We start from the raw sequence: 26092 nt of genomic DNA, 5'->3' as shown, positions 1-26092 counted from the left end.
GGGTGAGAGAGACCAGCACTACAATTCCCAACAGGCCCCCATGTCCACAGGGAGGGTGGCGGTGGGGGGGGTGTGTGCGAGAGGTGGGTGGGGTGTGTGAGAGACCAGCACTACAACTCCCAACAGGCCCCCATGTCCACAGGGAGGGTGGCGGTGGGGGGGGTGAGAGAGACCAGCACTACAACTCCCAACAGGCCCCCATGTCCACAGGGAGGGTGGCGGTGGGGGGGTGAGAGAGACCAGCACTACAACTCCCAACAGGCCCCCATGTCCACAGGGAGGATGGCGGTGGGGGGGTAGGAGAGACCAGCACTACAACTCCCAACAGGCCCCCATGTCCACAGGGAGGGTGGCGGTGGGGGGGGGGGTGAGAGAGACCAGCACTACAACTCCCAACAGGCCCCCATGTCCACAGGGAGGATGGCGGTGGGGGGGTAGGAGAGACCAGCACTACAATTCCCAACAGGCCCCCATGTCCACAGGGAGGGTGGCGGTGGGGGTGGGGTGTGTGAGAGACCAGCACTACAACTCCCAACAGGCCCCCATGTCCACAGGGAGGGTGGCGGTGGGGGGGGTGCGAGAGGTGGGTGGGGTGTGTGAGAGACCAGCACTACAACTCCCAACAGGCCCTCATGTCCACAGGGAGGGTGGCGGTGGGGGTGGGGTATGTGAGAGACCAGCACTACAACTCCCAACAGGCCCCCATGTCCACAGGGAGGTTGGTGGTGGGGGGGGGGGGTGAGAGAGACCAGCACTACAATTCCCAACAGGCCCCCATGTCCACAGGGAGGTTGGCGGTGGGGGTGGGGTGTGTGAGAGACCAGCACTACAACTCCCAACAGGCCCCCATGTCCACAGGGAGGGTGGCGGTGGGGGGGGGGTGAGAGAGACCAGCACTACAACTCCCAACAGGCCCCCATGTCCACAGGGAGGGAGGCGGTGGGGGGGTGCGAGAGAGAGGTAATTGATTAGTAATGTTGTTACCAAAACCATGTCATGTCCACAGCATTGATCTTGATAATATTGTCCCTCAGGTGATCGCAACTTGAGTGCCGCAAGCACCAACCGCCAGCACGAGTCGCCCCCCTCACAGCACGGACTCTCTGGGGACGAGCCCATTGCCAGCTCAGACGCAGAGGACAAAGCGGGACCAAGCAGACTTCCAGGTCCATCAGGCTCACAGGACATCACTGCCTCCACCACCACGGCCTGTGTCACCACTCCATCACCTGCCATAGTGAGCTGTGCAGCCACCACCACCACCACCTCCACCACCACCACCACCACCACTCCTGCCTGTGCCACCCTGCCTGACCCATCAGCCGATGATGGGCCACCTACATCCCAGGCAAGCAGGGAGAGTGGACATGAGAGGACACAGGTGAGGGCACAGCACACATGCAGTAGTGCAGTTGGTCGGCGAGGTGGGGAAGGACACCCACCCCATCCTGCCGTAGAAACCCTGGAAGCCATCGCCAGATTCAATGCCTCCTATCAGCGGGCGCAGGAACAGTCTGAACGGGCCCACCAAGACTCACAGGAGAACAGCAATCTGTTGCGGTCCATAGATACGCGCATAGGGCAAATTGTGGACATCATGGGCCAAGCAACTGCTCTGTGGAGGGACTGGCTATCCTGCGCCACACCACCACCCCCTCACCCTAGTGCCCAGCGAGACCGCTCCCCAACACCACCGCCACCCACACCTGAGCCCACGGACAGGGAGGTGGCCCCTGACCAACCTACCCCCACAGCTGTCTCCGCTCCTGCTACAAGACGGAGGGGCTGGCCGAGGCTGGATGCCGGTGAGAGCAGTGGTGTTGCTCCATCTACCCGCTCCAAGAGGCGGCGCCAATGACTTCACCCTTCTTCTAGCCTGCCATTCACCCTGCCAACTATCATGCCCCACAATGCCAAGCATTGCCACACGTCTGTTGGACTAGGTGGACATCACACAATGTGGTGTCCCCACGGTGTTTTCATCTGCCATGACCTTCAACTCTCACTCCCCCACCAACACTTCTTTGTAAATATGCACCAACATCAATCCTCAACCTGTAAATAAACATCACGTAGACACTCAATGATGTGTTGACTCCATGTTTAAATCACATGAATGACTTATAATGTTACGTTACCAGGTGCAGGGATCAATGTTGTTGAAAATCATGGCTCTGTGTGAGTGACCTAGGGAGAATGAGAGAACAACAAACACAGGTCATGAAAGAGATTCACACCCATCACAACACACTGTACTGCAACATCCCACAAACCACACTCAACACCAATTAAGCTGATCACAGGATACACATCAGGGCGCATAACATGTACCCCATGTAACACACACATTTGCAAACAGAACATACCAGAACAGGCAGCATAGACACACCACATCCACACTCCACCACCAAATATACATCACGCATTGTGTGGCCGTACAAGCAGTAGTTACTCACATTCAATGGAAATAGTGATCAATGAGCTGACGCCTCTGGTCCACACCTTCTTCGTCACCACTATCCTCATCAGTCGACATGGGTGGGATGGGAGGCCGAGCAACATGTTGGTCTTCAGGGTCCATGATCAGTTCTATGTTATTGCGCAAGGCCAGGTTGTGGAGCATGCAGCAGGCAATCACGATTTTGCATACTTTGCCTGGTGAGTATGGCAGGGCCCCTCCGGTTTTATCCAGGCAGCGAAACCTAGACTTCAGCAGCCCGAATGTACGTTCTATCACTCGACATTTCCTCCCATGGGCATCATTATAACGCAATTCACCAGGGGTAGTAGGATTCCTGATGGGGCTCAGCAGCCACGGCCTGTTTGGGTACGCCGAGTCGCCTAGGTGGTGTGATGACAGACACAAATGTCATTACCATGAATTGTGGAAACACTATGCCACACATACAACACAATTGTCCTCACAACACACTGACAACACAATTGTCCTTTCAGCACACTCACCTACAAGCCACGCACGTTCTGGACGCAGATTAGCCATCAGTTGGGGGACAATGCTGCTCCGCATGATGTGGGAGTCATGGGCGGAACCGGGAAATCTGGCACACACATGCGAGATGATGTTGTCAGCCAGGCACACCACTTGCACGTTGAGCGAATGGTAGTGCTTCCGATTCCTATATACAGCTTCACGTGCCAGGGGTGGTATGAGACCAATATGTGTCCCATCAATTGAACCCACCACGTGTGGTAACTGGGCCAGGGCAGAGAAGTCCCCTTTGACTGCTGCCAACTGTGCCTGACGTGGAAAATGGATGTAATCATCCTTGTAAAGCATCATGGCATTCAGGACATCCCGCAGAACCATGCTGAACATGGATTGTGACATCCCTCCCGCATGACCAACGGTGTACTGGAAAGTGGCAGTCGCAAAGAAATGTAGTGCCGCCATCACCTTTGCTGTGGGTGTGAAAGCACCAGGATATGTCCTGCGTGGCTGCAGATGAGGTGACAATTGTGTGACAAGCTCCTGCAATCGCAGTCGGTCAAGCCGGTATTTTCGGATCCTTTCCTCATCAACCATGTCCTCCAGCACAGTGTATGGTCGATGCACATTTGGAGCCCTCCTGTGTGGGAGTAGATGGCAGAAGATGTCAAATGACCAACAACGCATAGCCGTGCAACACTATCACATCTTGAACACCACAATGCTAATAACACATGTTGCAGACAGTGATGATATGTGTGACCGGAACAATATATCAGGAAATAGGCTGACTACACACAATGTACAGCCACAAAGAACATCCTGTGGGCTAACATGTACAATGTAACGTGCACACATGTCTGAACTTCCTGCAACAACACATGACTGAGGGCCCATATGTGGACAAGCGTCCACACAGACACACATGTACGTGCACAAACAACATGAAATTTGAACACACCCTACTTGTGTTCATGCGCCCATGAACACACAGACAATGCCCCCTCAGCTGACATGCATGGGCACACAACAACAGACATGCATACACAGAATGCATGTACACACATCATTGTTACTGGCACAAACATACAACACACTCACAGCAGATAATAAATGTGTGTACACACCCTTGCGGAACTGTGTAGATGTGTAGAAATGAACACGTGTGTCCACAAGACTAAAACGTCAACACGTCAAAATGCACTTCTGACGCAACTTTGGCCCACAACACTAGCCTTTGTTAACCTCTGGCAAGGTCTACAGTCTGAGCACACATGCAAAAAATGGACATGAATGTCGCACGTGGACATGGTCCATAGACTACACATCAAAAATTTTACAGCATTCCGCACATGTCCTGACACACTCGTACAACTCTGAAGATAACATGTGTGCGGAGACATGCAGTGTGTGTACATACGCCATCTGGGGAGGTCTTCCACCAACACAGGAGATGACCGATTACACAGCAATTAAGCATGACATATGCTGTATGCTCAAGGACCATCCCGGTTGCACCCCGCTAAATGCATGTGCGCACTAACGCGGCGGTGCATCATTTGAAAATATTCACCCACTGGCGCCGCTATGGCGGTGCACGCCTTCCGCGGTGGCGGTGCAGGCAAACACATACATTTGATGACGCAATCTGAAATGGCAGTTGAAACAACCCCTTACAGTGTTATTGCCTCACCCAACGCCAGTCCGGGCCGGTCACCCACCGCCAGTCCGGGCCGGTCACCCACCGCCAGTCCGGGCCGGTCACCCACCGCCAGTCCAGGCCGGTCACCCACCGCCAGTCCAGGCCGGTCACCCACCGCCAGTCCAGGCCGGTCACCCACCGCCAGTCCAGGCCAGTCACCCACCGCCAGTCCGGGCCGGTCACCCACCGCCAGTCCGGGCCGGTCACACAGTGCCAGGACTGGGTGGTGCCAGGACTGCCGGTGGGTGACCAGCCCGGACTGGCGTTGGGTGACCGGCCTGGACTGGCGGTGGGTGAGGCAAAAAACACTGTAAGGGGTTGTTTCAACTGCCATTTCAGATTGCATCATCAAATGTATGTGTTTGCCTGCACCGCCACCGTGGAAGGCGTGCACCGCCATAGCGGCGCCAGTGAGTGCATATTTTCAAATGATGCACCGTCGCGGTAGCGCGCACATGCGGTTGCCGGTGTGTGAACGTGACGGTTCGTGCACATGTAGCGCATTCAAAAATTGCGGAAGACGTGATCCGCCTCAACAATGTGAGTCATTGGCTCTTTTTGAATGAAGCATCCATGGAAAACCAATTGCTGCAGACGTATGCCACTGGTATGAGCTCAGGGCCCTATATATGTGTGAAGATTTCCTGCACACATTCACAGCTTCCAGCCACTGCTGCCTGCGACCGTCACCTCGACCTGCTGCTCCTGAGCTATCCAACTACTGCTGCCTGCGATCGTCACCTCGACCTGCTGCTCCTGAGCTATCCAACTACTGCTGCCTGCGACCGTCACCTCATCCTGCTGCTCCTGAGTTATCCAACTAATGCTGCCTGCGACCGTCAGCTCGACCTGCTGCTCCTGAGCTATCCAACTACTGCTGCCTGCGACCGTCACCTCGACCTGCTGCTCCTGAGCTATCCAACTAAAGCTGCCTGCGACCGTCACCTCGACCTGCTGCTCCTGAGCTATCCAACTACTGCTGCCTGCGACCGTCACCTCGACCTGCTGCTCCTGAGCTATCCAACTACTGCTGCCTGCGACCGTCACCTCGACCTGCTGCTCCTGAGCTATCCAACTACTGCTGCTGCACTGCCACAGTCGTGAACCTTGCCATGCAGGGAGTGCGAGAGACCCGGTCTCGTCCCTTCACCGCAGCGGAGCTGGATGTCCTTGTGGAAGGTGTGCTCAGCCACTATGAATGGCTCTACGGTGCCCCCGGACAGGTGGTAAGTGAAGTGGGTAACATGTTGGTGGGCATGCGGTGGTCACTGACTCCTTGCTTCTGCAAGCTTGGCGGTGTGCTGTGGGACCTTCGCATGTGTTGTACTGCGCATGGCTGCATGAAGATACGTGTTTCTGCAATGTATATGATTGTCAAACAGTCCACTGACGTTACCCTCTTGTCTCCCATCCTGGTAGGTGAAGCTGCACCTTCGCAAGGCCGTGTGGAAGACCATAGCACGTGATGTACGGGCAGTGGGGGTGTGCAATAGACGACACACACACTGCCACAAGCGCTGGGACGACATATCCAGGCTCAGCAAGAACGTTGCGGAGATGACACTGGGGATCATTCCGAGAACAGGCCGCCTTGAACGACGCACCATGACACCTCTAATGCACCGCATAATTGCTGTGACGCATCCTGACCTGTCCGCCCGGCTGAGAGGGGATCAACAGCAAACTAGCGGTAAGCAGACTGTATGTGTCTGTAACTTGTGAGTGAATGCATGTATCCATGCTCAGACACAGTAGTGACATCCGTGGTGCGTATCTGTAGCATATATTGCATGTTGGTGTTATTAGCGGAGTGAGCGGTAGCACCCATGTCCACCAGGTGGACATGCCAGTTGATTAGTATTTGAGGGTTCCAGGACATGCCGTTGAGGTCTGGTGTCCCATGGCATGACATGTGTGGTGGTCTGCATGCACTTGCCCTGTTTGTATGATGTACAGGTTTCACAGACACCCACAGACCTACGATGTTTGGATGTGTGGTAGGGGTGGTTCGTGTACGGGATGGGTGCTACATGTCAATCGACTGTAAGGAACGGTGTGACTTTGGAACCTTCAGTACGTGAGTGTGTCACTTAGGTTAACATCTCTTCCCTCTCTATTCCAGCTTTGGCCGAGGGCACTGAAACACAGATGACGGAGATGAGTGGTGGCAATGCATCCGGATCCGAGATGACACACACGCAGACTGACACTGAAGATGGCAGCCACGGAGAGGGGGACCGAACCGTCCCTGAGGACTCACATGTGGAGACACCTTCGCCCTCATCCTCAGAAAGTGTTGGTGAGTCCGCACTGTTGTCACAGACAGGGAGTGGGCAATCGACACCTTCAGTCAGGACACAGCACACAGGGCCCACACTGCCACCCACTGCAACATGTACTGCTCGTGCTCGCCAGAGGAGGAGGAGCAGAGTTGCCTTCGGTGCAGGCACCACTGCCCCTGCCCCTGTGACACAAAGTGCACTTTGTGCAGAGGCTGTTGATCTGCTGCGACAGCTGTGTGTAGGGCAGGCCAACATGATCAATGCATTCCAAGACCACGATAGGAAGTTGGGGCAGGTGGTGGCATTCATGGTGGGCATGCATGGTGATGTTGCTGGTCTCCACAGAACAGTTCAGTGATTGGCAAACACTGTGTCCTCAGCCATTGTACAGTCGCATAGACAGGGTGCTACTTCTGTACCACCATCCACAACACTTGATGTTACAGGGGAGAGTGAGTCATCAGACCAGGCCTCTTATTCAGGTTATTACACTATGAGCAGCCACAGGCAGCAAGGCAGGGTACGGAGGACACAGACACCATCCCCTAGGACTGTGATATCTTTATCCGAAGACGACGTGAACAACACTGGAGTTGACACACAGGATCATCAAGGGGTGTTTGTGGAAATGGATTCACATGCTACACAGCCATCCCCCACCAAAGGGACTCCCAAGCCAAGGCCACCTCCCAAGAGCAGGGACACTCCCAAGGACAAGGACACTACCAAGCCAAGGCCACCTCCCAAGAGCAGGGACACTCCCAAGGACAAGGACACTACCAAGGAAAGGGCACCTCCCAAGAGCAGGGACACTCCCAAGGACAAGGACACTACCAAGGAAAGGGCACCTCCCAAGAGCAGGGACACTCCCAAGGACAAGGACACTACCAAGGAAAGGGCACCTTCCAAGAGCAAGGTAGCTTCAAAGGAGAGGGACACTACAATGGACGAGTCTGCACCCAGGGACAGGGCACCGGCAAGGGATCAGGGGCATTCCAGGGACAGGACACCTCCTACGTCCAAGGCACATCCCATGGCCAAGGGTTCTCCCATGGACACGAGCATTATCAAGGACAGGCATATTTCACCCCTGGCTGCACTGAGGCTCATGTTTAAGGAACATACAACACATGTGTCAGCGGTGGAGTCCCCCCATACCTCTACTCCCATCCACGCCCCGCAGAAGCAAAGGAAGGAGTACACTGTTGTAGAATCCCCCATTACACATGATGCAGAGGGCTGAAGGCAGGCCCACAGCAAACGGCAGGCAGGGTCCAGCACGTCATCAGAGAGCAGACCACCACAAGCACATGATACACCTTTGATGTCTGATGATGCCACTCCACTTACCAGTCCAGGCATGTCCGGGGTGCCCCTACGTTTCACAAAGAAACGGAGACGCACACCAGTGAGACCTGACCACCCCAATGTCGCTCCAGTAAAGCAGTCCCCAGCTCCCAGAGCCACCCTGCCTCCTGGCCCATACAGCCCTGTGGCTCATCATTTCAGTGGTCCTAGTGGCTCAGCTGCAGTTCACTCACATGTGTCAGATTCAGGCATGGTATTTGTTGGTCACTGTATAGGGACATGTCCGGGCAGTGTGTCTGGGTCTATGGCTCATGTGTCAGTCAGTAGATCTGAGGCTTTGTCTCACACTCCTGTTTCTGGTGCTGGCGGTGTGTCTGGGTCTATGGCTCATGTGTCAGTCACTACAGCTGTGGCTGTGACTCACACTCCTGTTTCTGGTGCTGGCGGTGTGTCTGGGTCTATGGCTCATGTGTCAGTCAGTAGATCTGTGGCTGTGTCTCACACTCCTGTTGCTGGTGCAAGCGGTGTTGTAGTGTAGTTCCTATATTCCCAATAGGCTCTGCGCATTGGAATAATATATTCAGCAGTGTAGACGTAGGACTTAGGTTATCTAAGTCTCTACTGACTATATTAGACTTAAGGTTTGCCAGCTAGCTCAGAGGTCACTAGAAACTTTCTCGAATAAACGAGGAGGAGTTGAACCTCCCTGGATAGACAAGAAGGGATTAGCTTCTGACAACCATAAAAAATGACTTTGCTCTCCCTGAATAAGAGTGTATCTCTAGAGTCATGTGAAAACAAAAGACAGCTATTTCACTCAGTCAAATGTGTGTACTTAGTTTCACCAGAATGCAGAGAAAAGAGAGACGGCGTTTTCAATAAAAGGTGTTATTTATTGAGCAGTCTTCTTCCTCATACAAGAGAAATGAATTGCCACGATTGTAATACTCATGGTAAAGTAAAGTGCGTACAGTAAAAGGAGGATTATAAAATAATACTGTAAAAGCATTGATATGGTTTCTTAACCATATGATACTTTAAAATAGATAAAATATATACATACCTATATACATTGACTAATCATACTCAACTGGTGCTTCTAACTATGCCTACCCCGGTGTACCTGACCTAAGCCTAATATGTGGGAAAGAGTAAGTAAGTAGCAGTTTAAGTTAAGTTTGTTTTGCCAAGAATCTGACTCAAGAATTCTCTGTAAGGGTTTAGTCAGTTCCGTACCTGGGTAATAGAAAGCAGGAGGTCTTGTATCTCTCTCTCAGGACTCGATATCCCAGCAACCCGCAAGGTTAGGCTGGAAACGCCGGAGCTGGATTTCTCGGCAGGAGAAAAGACAGCGTCTTTCTCAGCACGTCAGGGAGGAGGGGCAGCGTCCGTTGGCTCTCGCATCAGCTGGGCTTTCGGGCAAGTAGATAGCTGCTCTGCTCCAGAATCACCACCGTGTTTTTGCTTAAGGCAACGTTGGTATATTTATACCTGAAAGGTGCCGGGTTTGACGTAAGGTTGGACATAAGACGTCAATAAAGATGTCACTAAGAACTGGCCGTTCTTACAGTGCTTTACAGGAGTTCTAGGACGAAATCAAAACAAAAGCAAGGGGGATTTCCCAGGTTGCTGAATGCTTGGTTTTGTTTAGAGAACTCGGTGTGCTTACTAGGGGGCCGGAGAAGTAGTCTTGCTTAATGTGACAGCATGTGCTACGACTGAATTATGGATATGATTATTATGCCGTTGTATGGATATTATTGATTATAACCGGACAAGGGCATAAAATAGGAATATCGATTCGGGTTTCCTAGATAAAACACTACAGTGTGTCTGGGTCTATGGCTCATGTGTCAGTCAGTAGCTCGGTGGCTGTGTCTCACACTCCTGTTGCTGGTGCTGGCGGTGTGTCTGGGTCTAGGGCTCATGTGTCAGTCAGTAGATCTGTGGTTGTGTCTCACACTCCTGTTGCTGGTGCAAGCGGTGTGTCTGGGTCTATGGCTCATGTGTCAGTCAGTAGATCGGTGGCTGTGTCTCACACTCCTGTTGCTGGTGCTGGCGATGTGTCTGGGTCTAGGACTCATGTGTCAGTCAGTAGATCTGTGGCTGTGTCTCACACTCCTGTTGCTGGTGCTGGCGGTGTGTCTGACAACCTTAGCCATTACCCAACGACCCTCATCATCATGTTGAGAAGAGATAATTTGAACGGATAAACCTTTATGAAATAAAATTGCAACACCCCCTTTTTTGTTGACAGCAGGAGAGAAAAACAACCTGACCCACCCATTGTCGTTTTAGCTTAGCTGATTCCACATCAGAACAGTGAGTCTCTTGAAGAAAAACAACCTGTGAATTAAGTTTGGATAAGCAAGACAATACCTTTTGACGCTTGACAGGATGTCCAAGACCTCGAACGTTCCACGTGACAAACTTACACATGACGTAGGGCAAGGAAGGGGAGATGCACTTGGAGTGGATACACTGCAGGAGAAGAGCGACAAATAAAAAAACACCAATCAAAAACATGACATATAAAGAAAATATCCAACACAGTCAGAGTGATTATATAAAATGCACCCAAATACAAAATACGCAACAACATGAGAAATAGAGACAAAAAAAGAAAAAAGAGAGAATGTGCAGAGAGAGGATAGTAAAATAGGAAACAAGCCAAGAACGGAACATGGAAAGGGAAAGAAAAAGAGCAAGTTATGAAAAGAAGAAAAAATATATAGATAAGATGAGTAAACAGATCAAGGCAGAATTGCCTGATCTGAGAAGGAAGAAACAAACTCCAGCAAGCAACAAGCGAGCATAACGGGAAGAAAAAGAATTTGGAAGACGGAAGAAAAGATATGAACCTCAAAGAGAAAACGATACAGAAAGGAAACATTGAACGGAGCCATAATAAAACATAGCCGCAACACTAGTACATAGAGGAGGGTGAAAAATATCAAAGATTAGTGTCCATGTTAGATGAAGAGATACTTTTAAGGAAGGCGTGGAGCTTCTGAGGATCATCAAAGGAGCGTGTACGGCCATCATGTGTGATCTTGCAGAGGCAGGGATGTAGGATACCATATTGGATGTTCAACTGTCGCATTTGAGGACGAAGATTCAAAAACTCCTTACGCTGCGCATTCGTTGCATTAGAAAGGTCTTGAGAGATAAAAATGTTATGACCAGACCATATGAGATGACGCTTGAGTCTTGCAGCTTTGAGGACATGCATTAGTTCGGTAAACTCAAGAAAGAGAATGATAATACCACGAGGTTTAGACGTATTGGAGGTAAGACGACCAAGACAATGGGCCCTCTGGATGTTAAGAGGGTGAGATGCAGGTTAAAGAGCCTAGAGTTCATGTAGGAATTTCCGTATGAAAGACACCATATCAGTCCCCTCCAAATTCTCCGGAACACCATAAACGCGTAGGTTATTCCTACGATTTCGATTTTGAAGGTCCTCGGTGTGAAGCTTCAGCTGTTGAATCTCTTTTTCCAATAAGGGTATGTTGGAGGAGATATCCTGAATGTCACTGACACGCTGTTCTAAGTTTAAGACCTTGCCTTCCATAACGACCCATCGTTCTTCAATTTGCTTAAGTTTTTCATTAGTAGCAGACATAAAAGGTTGAAGCCCCCTCACTTCCTCTAAGATGGAGTCCAAAATTGGGTTAGAAGAGGTATGAATAGGGGAAGGTGGGTCATTTTTAAGACGCTTAGGCTTTGTTCCTGTGTGAGAAGATTTAACTGCGGTTGCATCTTGAGCCATTATGACAACGTGAGGGTACACCAAAAAGGAGGAGAGAACGTGAGCACAGCAGAAGTGCAGACCATTCACAAAAGCCCAAAAGTAACAAAAACAGGCAAGGCTGAGAAAGGGTAAAAAATATGACCGAAAAGGTACCCACACAGAGGCTCTCTGAAGTATTTACAGAGGAATCCACAGTAATGACAGAAGTATATGAAGGGCGGTGTTCAATCCCCAGATGGCAGCGTAGGCACAATAAAAATGATGAATCTCTGCAGCCTCAAATATTAAGAATTAAGCACAAAAGGGCAAACAGTCATTCCAAGAAAGCATTGGTTGCGTCAGCAATGAGATAGCAGAACATGGCAGCGAAATCAGTCGATAAATGAGAGAAGGCAGGACTGAAGTCTAAAATGGCGGTCGGAGGCTGTGAGGAACATTGAGAGAGTGGTAACTGAGAGGAAACATACCGGAGCAAATTTGCAAACACCTCGCAATTTATGCCATACCTTATAAAGTGTTGAAAGGAGGCTGGCAACGCGATGGAAACACCTTCATGCCGGCAAAGCAAGGGGCTATATGTAGGAGAAGAGGGACGTGGGCTCAGTGGCACAAAATGGCGGCCGCCCGCGTCCCGTAACAGCAGAGAGACACTGGAGGTCAATTAGACCGGAAAAACGGCATAAAACAAAGAAACGCCATCATCAGCGTTCGCGGAGCATGTTCCGCTAGCAGGAAATGCAAAGAGCAGGCTCCTGAGGTCATGGAAGGAGGTCCGCATGTCGCTAGGAGTCCCGCAGCTCGACGGAGCTCACGGGAGAGCCGCCATTACCCTTCGGCGCGTAAGCCACGCCCCCCTTATTAACTATGTTTATTTTATTTATTAGTGTTATTTACTTTATTTTACATTTATATTTTTAGAGAAAAAAAACGATATTTTTAACATCTATATTTTTTTTCGATATTTTTGTACTTACCATGTTGTAGATAGGATGTCGATATTCTTGCCTTCGATATTTCTGCATCGATATTCCTGTAGGTCGATATTTTCAACGCCGATATTTTGTCAGTGATTCCGTCCTGCTTGCTTGTGTGGCATGCTGCATCCTACAAGCCCTGCCACCACACACCTGGCCTGCTACAGATACCAGACAGTCTAAATTATAGTTTGATTCCATCAAATGATCTCGCACATGGGTTAAACTGTTGAAGGTTGTAACTCTGAAGACATACCCCCAGAGAATCCCTCTGGAGCAGATGAAATGAAAATATTGCTAGTGGTGATGAATAATACCCCTATTGAATCAAAAATGGACTCCATGTGCACCAGAATAGACTGCGTCATACACAAGCTTTGCCAAACATGGCAGGTGCATCACTGAAGCAGAGCATGGAATCACAGCAGTGGAGGGCATGGCCACTCATGGTAATGAGCAGCTCCGGGGCATAGAAAAAAATCTCAGACAAGAATGAAGCTTCTGAGGCATGATCACGTAGGAATAATGTGTGCATAATGGGAGTGCCCAAAACTGCCAATAGTGGAAAGATGGAGCACTTAGTCGAGTGCCTGCTGGTCACGCTTTCAGAGCAGAGTCATTCTCTAAAGTACTCATTGTTGAGTGGGCGCATAGAGCACTGGTGGCATGTCCCCACACCGGGGATGGCTAGGCGCCCAATCATCGCATCCCTCTTGAACTACAAGGATAGGGAATCTGCCTCTGAGGCCGGCCAGGGAAAATCAAAATCTGCAGTTCGAGGGTTACAATTAGGCCTATGCGGTAAATTCCGTTCCGCTCACGGAATTTGGGTAATTTCGCGGTCCGCGGAGAGCGCAAAATTGCCCAAAATTCTGCGTTCCGAGACTTTGCGAATTTTTTTGCTTTTTCGCATTCTCAAAATGCGTGTTTGCAAGATTGTTCCCCCCGAGCACGCAAACAGCAATTGCGAACAGGAAAAAAGCATTGCGAACAAGCAATTCTGCGTGTTAGCGGAATTTTCGCGTGTTCGCGGAGATTTTTTACCGTTTTGTGGAGATTTGCGTAACGCGATTATGCAAATTTCACCCACCCCTAGTTACAACATCTCCATATTTCCAGACTTTTTAATCGCAGTTCAGGAGGCACGCTGGAAGTATTTCTCCATCAAGCAGAAACTTCAGCAAGAAAAAATACAATATTGCCATGATCGATACGGTGAGACTCTGCATCGCTTACAAAGGCAAAAAACACTTTTTCAACAATCCTCAGCAGGCCGGAGAATTTCTGAATCACACAGTGGAGAGCGCATCGCTGTCTGCTAGATCGAACAACAAAACCAGACCTGCATCGCTGCTATCCGAGGTGAAGTAGGCTTTTGGGCCAGGTTGGGGCAGACTGTGCTAACAACGACCAACACTCCTCAAAATAAGGCACAGAGCATTCTGATGTGGTGTAAACCTATGACATAGCAGCTTGTTACTTACACTCAGACAATGTCATTCTAAATCTGTGTTATGGATAAGATATCACTTGAGATATACTCACCAGTCGATAAGATGATGATGATGCAGTGTACAAGAGAACCTGCCCCTATGTCCCAAGCACCTCCGTTCACTCTGTGGAGTTCTGCCTGGTACCCTAGGTTGACATCCCGAAGTATACCCCTATTAGGTTTTGTGCTTTTGAAGATTGTCTATGAAGATACTTCCCTTTCTCTCTTCTCTGCCCCTAGCTGCATCTTCTGCCCTGTTTCTTCATTCATCTCCTTTCATCTCACTCACGCTGTTGCTCATTTCCCCACATTTATCTATCTTCTTCCGTTTCTAACTGATGGAGGAAGCCTCCTCGGCAAGTTGCAGCGGCTAGTCCTTTTTCCTTTTCAGCCCTCCAACTCACTATTGCTTGGTTTGTGTTAATGATTGGGAGGGGAGAGTTCTCAAGGAGGGGCTGGGCCAATTGAATGGGTGGGGGGCGAGATACTGTTAAAGTGATGGATTGTGAGACAGTAAATGATGCACCACTTTATATGCTGTAGTCAGTTACCATTGGATGACTTGGAATATGCAGGTGTTTGGAATCCCACCTAAGTGCAGACATGTTTTGTCTTACCTGGACCAACATCATTTTAGCATTGCACTACTCCAAGAGACTCACATAAGTCAATCTCCTCATACTTCTTTTGCTTACAATTGGGCATCATGCAGGTTTTTCTCATCATATTCCACATATACAAGGGGCAACGCAATTTTCATATGTAAGGGCTTGCCATACACACATGGTGGTGCCGTCACTGACTCGCTATTTGATTATCTAAGGGGGTGATTCACTTCTGTTATTGTAGCCAACTGCAATGATCCCAATATAGATGACATGGCTTTTTTTTATACACTCTGGAGGTTAATTGCTGGTACTGGTTCCACGCACATTTTATGGGGCAGAGATTTCAACATTGCATTCAATGCACAGCATGACGGATCTCCACCTGCTCTCTCTCACAGCCCTCCTGCTAGCAGACACATACAGGACATCATAAATGACCACAACCAACTTGACTCGTGCAGGGCTCTCCACTCCATGGCGAGGGAAGTCACGTTATTCAAGGGTGCACAAAGACTGGTCCAGGATATATTATTTTTTCATAACCAGACATCTAGCCACCAGGCTCCGCTCGACCATGCATCTAGCACACACTTATTCAGATCACTCCCCGGTACTCATGACAATATGCCCGCCTATGACCCTATCCCCATTGATCGTGTGCCAGCTTCGCCCTGTGCTGATGTTGTATGATGCATTTGCATTCAACAAAGCATTTCGGCATGAGGGGATGGAATTCTTTGGCAGGAAAATATATTCAATATGATATATGGGCACGGTTTGGAAGGCCTTTAAGGTCACCATGTGCGGTATATGACTGGCCAAGAAAGGGGGGATCTTGCGCTCATTGCGCGACTCTCGATTGGAACAAGATATTAGAGCATTGGAGGTGGGCTTGGGTGACCCTCCCTATCCCACGATTGGCGGCAAAATTAGATCTTTAGTAACTGACTACCAAGACATGGCAGCACTTAAATGTCATTACCGCAGCAAGCACGTTACTACGTATGTCTATGGTGTTGGAGAGAGACCATGCCCTTATGCTGCCGACTATTATGAGCCCACCTTGAGGTAATAACACAATTTTTGAGATCCACGATTATCAGGGTAACATGCTCCCGGAATACCTCTGAAATTATGCTGGTGTTTACCAGATTCTACCGGCATCTCTATGCCACAGGCAGGTCTCAGTGGTCAATGTCGATGCCTACCTTGAGAATTATGGCCTAGAATGGCCCAGTGATGCTCACGGAAACTTCCCTTCCGCTGGTACAGAAGTAGACAAGATTAGGTTGGCTGTTATGCACCTTCATTCCAGTAAGGCCCCTGTAACCAGTCGGGCTACCAGTTGATTTTGATTAGACATACATAGACATATTAGTACCAATCTTAAAATCTGTTTATCACAAAGCCAAAGAGACAGGTATAATGCCGTTCATGATAAGGGAGGCATTGGTGATCAACCTTACACAAGCCTGGCAAACCAGGTGAGCTGTGCAACTCTTACAGGCCATTCTTGCTTATAAACTGTAATGTGAAAATACAGGCGAAGGTTCTGGCCAATCGCCTCAGACTCCCAGGGCCCCTTTTGGTCCTCCCTGACCAATTGGGATTTTTATTGAGAAAGGTCACTTCACACAATTTACAGACCTTGTTTGCAGGACAATGAGCTCGCCACAGTGGCTGTCTTTCTAGATTTTGATTCAGTGGAACCAGCTAGCGATATTGGCTTGCATGGGATTCCCCTCATCCTTCATGGTTTGAATGGCGCTGCTCTATTCCCAGCCAACAGCATAGGTACAGCTCATCTGGGTTCATACCAAACCCTTTCCCATAAAGCGTGGCTCCCGCCAACAGTGCCAACTGTCCTTTTAGTTTTTTGCACTGGCTTTGGAGCCACTTGCCACTAAATGTAGGCAACATTTCCAAGAATATGCTTTGCTCTACCCAACTAGGCATGTTCTAGTATCATAATACGGTGACGACATCACGTTATACTTAAGAGCCCCTCAGATCAGCTTGAATGGTGTTTCTGCCCAAATTTTCCATTGCAGTGGTGTGATACAGTTCCTGGGGATATGGATACCTAATAATAAGAACGAAAATATCTGAATGAGTTATGGAACCGCTCGGGACACTTTCACATATAAGATCACATGCTGTGTGTCTCTGCCCCTTTCACCAGCGGAGTGCCCTTTCCCTAATGAAAATGGTGATTCCACTGAAGATGCTGTATTTTTTTTGAATTTCACCTAACTCCCTGGGCCGTCCTTTCTTTAGTGCCTTAAAAACGCAGGGCAATATTATCAAGAAAGGGCGATACATTATCGCCACTTTTATCGTCAGGAAACCGCCGCTAAAGCGGCGATAATGGGCTTGATAATAGCCCCTTGTGAATTCCCATAAAAGCCCAGGTTCTGGTGTTGAAATTTTACACATTTATTATTTGCCTTTTGCTTTTCTGCCAAAGCCTGCTTTTTTCTCCCCATGTTCTGCAATGTATTTCGACTATTGTTACATCATCTATAGGATGTCACTTCAGCCGTATCACTGCACATCCTACCTTCTATCCTGCCCTCTCTTCATGTAGTCACTGTCCTCTTTCTTGATGCCGCTGCTGCCTCTCCTGCTCTCTGTCATCTTCCCTTATCATGTTTCCTCCATCTGCAACTTCCCACTCCTTGCATTTCAATGTTGTCTATTTTGTTATTCACCATTGTCTTCATCCTTTTTTATCTTCTTCACTGGTCTTTCTGAATGATCTCACTCCAAATGTAGGGCAAAAAGAATATCAAATTGACCTAAAAGCAATTCGAGACAGCATTCACAATAATGTCTGAATGGTCAGGAAGGCAGAGGAGGAAGAGAGTGTTCAGGAGAGAGTGGAATAGAAGATGAGGTAAATATGGATAAGAGTTTAAACTGCAATGCAAACCATCACATGTCTAGTGTGCTGCTGCACAACATACCAATCAAAGGGCTAGGACTGCGTGGGTTTGAGACGCACATGTCAGTGTCCGCTTTATTAAGGTTTGGAACCTAAAACTAAAGTTGATTACTCATCTCAAGATAGGGATAAATATCTAGTAGACATAAATAAGTTCCTGCACTGATAAAATGAGTTTTTGCACATTCAGAAAGAGTGAGATTCGGTCATAAACAAGTCCCATTTCTACTAGACTTGAGCTGCAACACAGATATAGCCGAGTCCCTGCATCCATTGGGCCCGATTTACAGAACTAACTTAAGACAAAATCCTAAACTTACTACCATTTTGGTATTCACAGAAGGCACTTACTCATTTCGGTATTCACAGAAGTTAGGAGTCCTAACTTTAGGACTCCTAAATGCCTCCTGTGAATACTGAAAGTCTTAAAGTTAGGATTTTTCTCAGTTTAGGAGTAGTAAAGTTAGGACTCCTAACTTTAGGACTCCTAAATGCCTACTGTGAATACCAAAAGTCTTAAAGTTAGGGTTTTTCTCAGTTTAGGAGTCCTAAAGTTAGGAGTCCTAACTTTACTACTCCTAAACTGAGAAAAATCCTAACTTTAAGACTTTCGATATTCATAGAAGGCATTTAGGAGCCCTAAAGTTAGGACTCCTAACTTCTGTGAATACCGAAATGAGTAAGTGCCTTCTGTGAATATCAAAATGAGTAAGTGCATTCTGTGAATACCAAAATAGTAGTACGTTTAGGATGTTGTCTTAAGTTAGTTCTGTGAATCGAGCCCATAGTGCTGTACCCCTGTCCAGACAGAGTAAAGTCCAAGCACAGGTGGAGCAGAGGGAATATAAACCATGTTGAGCTCATTTACATACTGTTGATTTCTTGCACTGAAATAGAGTTTATTCCCTGGCATACATAGAGAGCCAGTCACAGAAATAGCGAACAGCGGAAAAGAAGAAAGTGAAAATTTGAGAGAATATGGAGGGAAAGAGGAGAATGTGACCAAGAAAGCAAAGAAAAGAGGAGTGTGAAATGTCAGATGGCAGAGTGAGTGATGTGTGAACAAGTAGCAGAACAATGACGTTAAGGCAAATTATACAGCACATTTCACCAATTACTTTTGCTCCTCTTTTCACCAGAAGTCTCTATGTCACCTTGTCAGAAGGTTGTGCTGTGCTGGCGGTGGATGCAGCAGGAACAAATGTCTAACATAGCATTGTGAGCACCAGCACCTTGACACCTGGGGGTCTAGGTAAGAATCCAGATTGGCACTTGACTGAAAACTGTTCAGTTCTGGACAAATCACTTAATTCTCACTGTGCCTAAAATCTAAATTTGTGAGATGCTAGTGCAAATGTACGTAATTCAAAGATATAGTCCCCACTTGAGATCACTTCCCATAACGTATAGTGCTCCAATGCTAACTAGCGAGGTATGTGCAATATAAACATAAAAAATACTTGTTTTCACATTTGTGAACATGTATTTACCCTTTTCTACTTTGTAAATGCCCCTACCGTATGAGAGCTTGGTGACCCATCCTCATTATGTGACTAGAAGATATAAGCCTTTCATCATTTTATTAATTCCAGTACATGCTCCACATCATTATTGGGATTCATATAAATCTTCTTCTCTGTGTCTGTGGATGCGCATGCATGTGCTCATGGAGATATCTTCCCATAACTACTTGTTCCTTGGAAGCATTTGTTTAGTATGTGGCGTATGTTGCTTTTAGTAATAAAAGACACCTTTTTAAAAAGACTTCAGTATTTTCATCTCTGTGTGTCAGACATGAAGACTCAACACAGGACTCACTTAGTACCACCTTGCAGACATCTAATGCTTGCAGGTCTGGTGGACACTCTTGCAACTCCAGCGTTGCTAAATGTCTTAGGGGTAAGCAGAGGCAAAGCCAATAAATTTGGCTTTAAAGAAAAGACAGACATGCATAAATGCTGTTTGCATACGTTAGCATATGAAAGGCAAACCTTTTGGCTTTGCTAATGTGTGCTCTCATACTAGCTTTAAAGATGCCTCCCTCCTCATTGTGTGAAGTGGTAGCCCCACCGTCCTGGCTTGAACTACAAGCTACCCTTCCGCCAAAGTTTTAATCTAATTGCGCCCCTGATCAGGAGAGGCAAAATGATGCACGTAATCTGAAAGGTGTGTATGATGGTTTTGAGAAAAGAGAGAGTCCAAGAGCCATGAGATTCAAAACAGCAACAAGATGCCAGATGTACTATCATTAGGCATACTGATTTCCTAATTGTGATTCTCTTTAAATCACTGCACCGAAACCACCCTCATCACCACCACCGATGACATCAGGACCCTGCTGGACAACGGCGAAACCGCGGCCCTCATCCTCCTGGACCTCTCAGCGGCTTTCGTCACCGTCTGCCACCGCACACTACACACACGCCTCCATGACACAGGGATCTTCCACAAATCCCTGGACTGCATCACCTCCTTCCTCCCCAGCAAAACCCAGAGAGTCCGCCTCCCTCCATTCCGATCCGAAGCCAACAAGATCACCTGCGGCGTACCCCAAGGATCATCCCTCAGCCCGACCCTTTTCAACGTCTTCATGGCACCGCTCGCCATCGTCTAATCGCACGACCTCAACATTGTCTCATATGCCGACGACACCCAGCTGATCCTCTCCCTCACCAAGGACCCCGCCACCACCAAAACCAACCTCCATGAAGGAATGAAGGCCATCGCCAAATGGATGAAGAACTGTTACCTGAAACTAAACTCTGACAAGATGGAGATCCTCATCCTTGGCTCCACCCCCTCCACCTGGGACGACTTCTGGTGGCCGGGCACGCTGGGAGCTGCACCGACTCCCACCGACCATGCACGCAACCTGGGGTTCATCCTGGACTCATCACTATCAATGACCCAGCAAGTCAACGCAGTCTCCTCCTCCTGCTTTAACACCCTCTAAATGCTTCGCAAGATCTAAAGATGGATCACCACCGGAACGAGAAGGACGGTCACCCAGGCCCTCGTTAGCAGCAGTCTGGACTACGGCAATGCCCTCTACGCAGGAACCACCGCCAAACTACAAAAAAGACTTCCGCGAATATAAAACACCTCCGCACGCCTCATCCTCAGTATCCCCCACCACAGTCACATCACTGCCCACCTGAGAGACCTGCACTGGCTCCCCTCCAACAAGAGAATCACCTTCAAGTGGATGTATGACGGTACGACGCGTACTGTCACAACGCGTCCCTTACAACGCAAGTCGTTACCACGACTTGCGTTGGGGGCACGGATTGAGAATAGTATAATTTACTATTCTAACACCAGTCCCCGTGGACACTAGGGAAGGTGTTGGAATAGTAAATATACTATTCTTTTTTTTTTTTTTTTAAACCTTTATTGGTAAGAAAAGGAGTACAGTTACAGGCCTACAACCACCAGGGCCGGCCAGTTATACGCAACAACATTAGCACAATAAGACACAGCTCATCAGCTGACAACCGAAGGCCCGGCAGCGAAAAAGCATGATGTTATCCAGAGTTCGTGGCAATAAGAGGATAAATAAAAGGTTTCATATTTTATACAAGATAAACAACAAAAACGTAAACATAGAAAGAGTCGAGGCGGTATCTTGCAATGTAATGACTGTCTCATACGGCAGGGGGAAAAGGCGAACAAGAAGCAATGCTATGAAAAAGGAGAGGTCCTGGGAGAAGGGGGGGTGGCAGAGAGCAAGCAACACATCGCACATAACGGGAAACTGGGAAACCAAAACGCACAGTCAAGGAGATTGAGGAGTGTCGAGAGCTTCAGTAAGGGGGGGAGCGCATATCTCTCATCGGTATGAATTCCATTGAACCCATATCCTACCCCATTTCTTGGGCCTACCACGGGAAACATACACAATTTTTTCTCTAAACATGCACCAGTCCATGTTTTCTTCCCAGGTGGGGACCGATGGTGCCCTCTGAGATCCCCACAATTGAGCAATGTCTCTTTTCGCAACTATATTGCCCAGCGTGACCCATTGAGTCTGAGCAACAGTGCAGTCATTCGGCTCCCAGACGTTCAACAAACAGCGTCTGGCCTCAGGCAATAACCCAACGCCCGTCACCTCACCCATCACCGCATGCACTCGAGTCCAAAAAACCACTACCCCTGGACATTCCCATATAATGTGGAGGAAGGTAGCAAGCATACCACAGCCACGCCTGCACAGCCCATCCGCAGAATAACCCATATGCATCAATCGTGGACCCGTGACATAGACTCAGTGCAGAATCTTCAGCTGTACCAGTCGGAGACGCGCCGGAATCGCGACCTCTTTAGGAGAGGATGTCGCAGCCTGCCAGTCTTCATCGTCCAATTCCAGTCCATCGCCAGTCCAAGCACCTCGAAGCTGTATAAGGAGGTCCGAACGGTCATTGATGAGTTTTTTATAGATAAGAGAGATAGTGCTGTCAGGGACGTGTCCGTCCAGCACTCTGTCCTCCAGGGGAGAATACTCCGGGATCGTAGATACAGCTGGGAAAACCGATTCAAGTGCGTGACGGACTTGGAGATATCGGAAATATTCCTTATCACTCAATTTATACTCCTGCTTCAGTTTGTCAAAAGTCTTAACTCTATTTTTGGCCCAGAGGTCGCCCTCTTTACTGATGCCAATAAGGTCCCATCTATCGAATCCCTTCGACATCCATAGACCACCCAGTCTCTCCGCAGCATATAGGGGGGTCGCTCTAGTCAGCCTGTCCGTCCACCTCGTAGCCGTAGTTGCACTACCCCACACTCGCACCGCCACTCCAGTGGGACCCGACAGGTTCTTCCTGGCGGCTCTAGAATAGAGCGCTCTATTATAGTCGCCCCCAGGCAGTTGCCACCTATCCATCTCGAATGCGGGATTCGGAACTGGACCGTACATGGCATGGTTAATAGCGCTCAATTGAGATGCCCAGTAGTATCTTTTAATATCAGGCAATGCTATACCACCGTTGTACCAGGGCAAAGTCAACTTTGCCAATGCAATGTGGGGGCGCCCGCCCCACACCAGTCTCCTCTGGAGGCCCTCAATTTCACGAAAATAGCTAGCCGGCACCAGATCAAGTGTGTTTTGGACGGCGTATAGAAAGCAGGGAAGAGACATCATCTTGAACAGGGCCGCTCTTCCCAAGGGGGACAAAGGCAAGCCACACCACGCCGCAACGTACGACCGAAGCCGGGCAAGCGGAGGTAATAAATTCCGCTCATAGCGTACCGCGGGGTCCAATGAAATGTAGATCCCCAAGTATTTAAATCCACCTCTAGAAACGGGTATCGGGCAAACGCCGGGCAGAGAAGGTGACTCTCCAGTGAGTGGGTAGATACAGGACTTAGCCCAATTAATAACTAAGCCGAAGTTCCTCCCGAAGGAACTCAAGACGTCGAAGAGGACACCCAGTGACTTACGGGGAGAGGTCAGGTATAATAATATGACGTCGGCATATAGCGATATACGATCTTCGAAGTCAGGGGACCATCGAATGCCCTTGAGCGAAGGCTCCCAACGGAGCCACGCAGCAAGGGGTTCAAGGGCAAGCGCAAATAGGAGCGGTGACAAAGGGCACCCCTGCCTCGTCCCGCGTCCGAGAGCAAAGGGTTCCGAGGCCCTGCCGTTGACCACCACCTGAGTCAGCGGTTGCTCATACAGAAGCCTGACCCACTCAATGATCTTAGGGCCAAAACCAAACTTAGCAAGAGCAGCCCACAGATATGGCCATTCCACCGTGTCGAAGGCCATCGAGGCATCAAGAGAAACCAAGATGGCAGGCTCATTAAGAGACCCCGCCCTCGCCAAGACACCATGAAGACGGCGAAGATTGAGCGCGGTATTCCGATGGGGGATAAAACCAGACTGGTCCGGGTGTATCAAGTCACCGATCACCGTAATCAGCCGGTTTGCCAAAAGCTTCGCCAGGATCTTGGGTTCCGCATTCAAAAGCGATATCGGCCGATACGATGAACAGTGTTCGCGGGGTTTGCCATCCTTATGGATGACCACAATGGATGCCAGTCTCTGATTCCGGGGAAGGGACCCAAGGTCTCGCGAGGCCGAGAACATCCGACAAAGATACGGCGCCATTTTGTCGGGGCATAGCTTGTATAGTTCGACTGGTATACCGTTCGGACCGGAGGCCTTCCCCGAGCGAAGTGAGCGGATGGCAAGCGCAACCTCATCGGTGGAAAATTCCGCCTCCATAAGCTTTCTGTCCGATTCTGACAGGCTAGGCAACGCGACATCCCGAAGCAACAAGTGCGAGTCCTCCTCCGGTCTATCCGAGACCGGCGCATAAACGTTCCAAAAATGTTGGGCAAAAACCTCGACTATCTCAACCGGGTCCACCACTCGCGTTCCGTCCACTTTCTCCACAACAGGCACCACCCGATTCATTCTATCTCATTTGTCTAGCCAAGCAATCAACTTTCCCGCTTTATCACCCACATCATACAAACGCCCCTGTTGCTCACGATTCATTGCCTTGGCCGCGTCAGTCACCAGAGCCCTATATTCAGACTGTTTAAGAGCCAAAAAGTGCAATCCCTCAGGTGTAGCCCCAGACTCCAACTGTTCCTCCAACCCAGTAATTTCATTTTCCAAGCCCACCACTTCCTCATTTTTCCGCCTCCTCTCGCTAGCAATCAAGGACAGAGTCTGACCACGAATCACAGTTTTATAAGCCTCCCACAAGGAGACCAGGGAAGACACCGACCCCTCATTCTCAGCAAAATAGAAGTCCATACACTTAACCACCTCCGGTCTAATTTTGGGGTTATGAAAGTGCCATGGATTGATCGGGGCAATCTGACCCCCGGCCCCCAGCTGTACATCAATAGTGAGCCAGAGCGGGGAGTGGTCGGAGACCCCCCGAGCTAAATGCTTGATTTCCCTTACAGAGACTGTTGGACTTTGGCCCTTAGGGCAGGTTCACCCCGAGACTTTTTGCTTGAAATGGTGACCTGGAGATGGTGATTTTTGGATTCTGCGCACTTTCACTGTGTCCCAGGGGAAAGTGCGTGCGCACTCTGAGTGCATGTGCTGAGCTAGGCCTGCCCGCCCATAGGAATGCATGGGGAATGTATGTGTCCCTGGCAGTTCCTGATGCGTGGGGTGTACAGGCTTGAGTCTGGTATGTGTGAACTCGTGAGAGTGAATGCTGCGAGACGGTGTATGCAGCATGTATGTGTCTAGTAGCGAAGCGCCATTTCTAGACATGGCTGTACGTGTGCTGTGAGGGTGCTGGCGTGTGATTGGCTGGAGCTGGCTGGCATGCCAGGCTCCAGGAAGTCTGGATGGGTCTGCCCGGTGGTGAGTGGGAGATTAGCATGAGTGATGTGTGGGAGGAGTGTACCTGTGTCCTGGATGGGCTGGGTTTTCCCCACACAATGCTGGCTCCGCCCCCCTGTGGTGTGTCTAATGACCCAAGCCCTGCCAGTGAATAGAGAGGGTGGCTGAGGTAAACAGAGTACTCAAGAACCAGCTGCGACTGGTTCCGCCCCCACTCTGCACCCTCAGACAAAGGAATGCACTGTATAAAAATGGGGCTGTGTCCCCACTGAAGTTGTTCTTTTCCAGGATCCTGAGGGGGGCTGTTGCTGCTGTCGCTGGGCCAGAGGACCGCCACTTGGGGTGTCTCCCTGCCTGGAGACCCAGTGTGCTGGCTCTGGGCCCAGCCTTGTCCCCCCCTGCCTGCCCAAGGACTGCTGGGAATCTGCCCTGCTTGCTGAGGGCACCTGGGAGCGCTTTATTTTACTTATAGCGCTTAAGAGCGCTTTATTTGGCTTGTAGCGCTTGGGAGCGCTGTGCCTTCACCCCAGCGCTGAGAGCGCTTTATTTTGAATTATAGCGCTTGGAGCGCTGTGATTATCTGCCTAGCGCTTGGGAGCGCGCCAATTGCTGTGCAGGTGCCCACCCTGCTCGTGGTGGCCTAGCGAGTGCCTACCTCGCTTTATATTTGCTTTGGCGGGGCGGGTGCCACCCCGCTCCCCGCCGCTTTGTTGTGCCCGTGGTTATCGATCTACGAGGGAGCCCACTCCTCGGATCATCTGGGAAG

This window comes from Lissotriton helveticus, chromosome 3_1 (genome assembly GCF_964261635.1).
Source record: "Lissotriton helveticus chromosome 3_1, aLisHel1.1, whole genome shotgun sequence".
Lineage (NCBI taxonomy): Eukaryota > Metazoa > Chordata > Amphibia > Caudata > Salamandridae > Lissotriton > Lissotriton helveticus.
Note: the sequence above shows the minus strand (reverse complement) of the source record.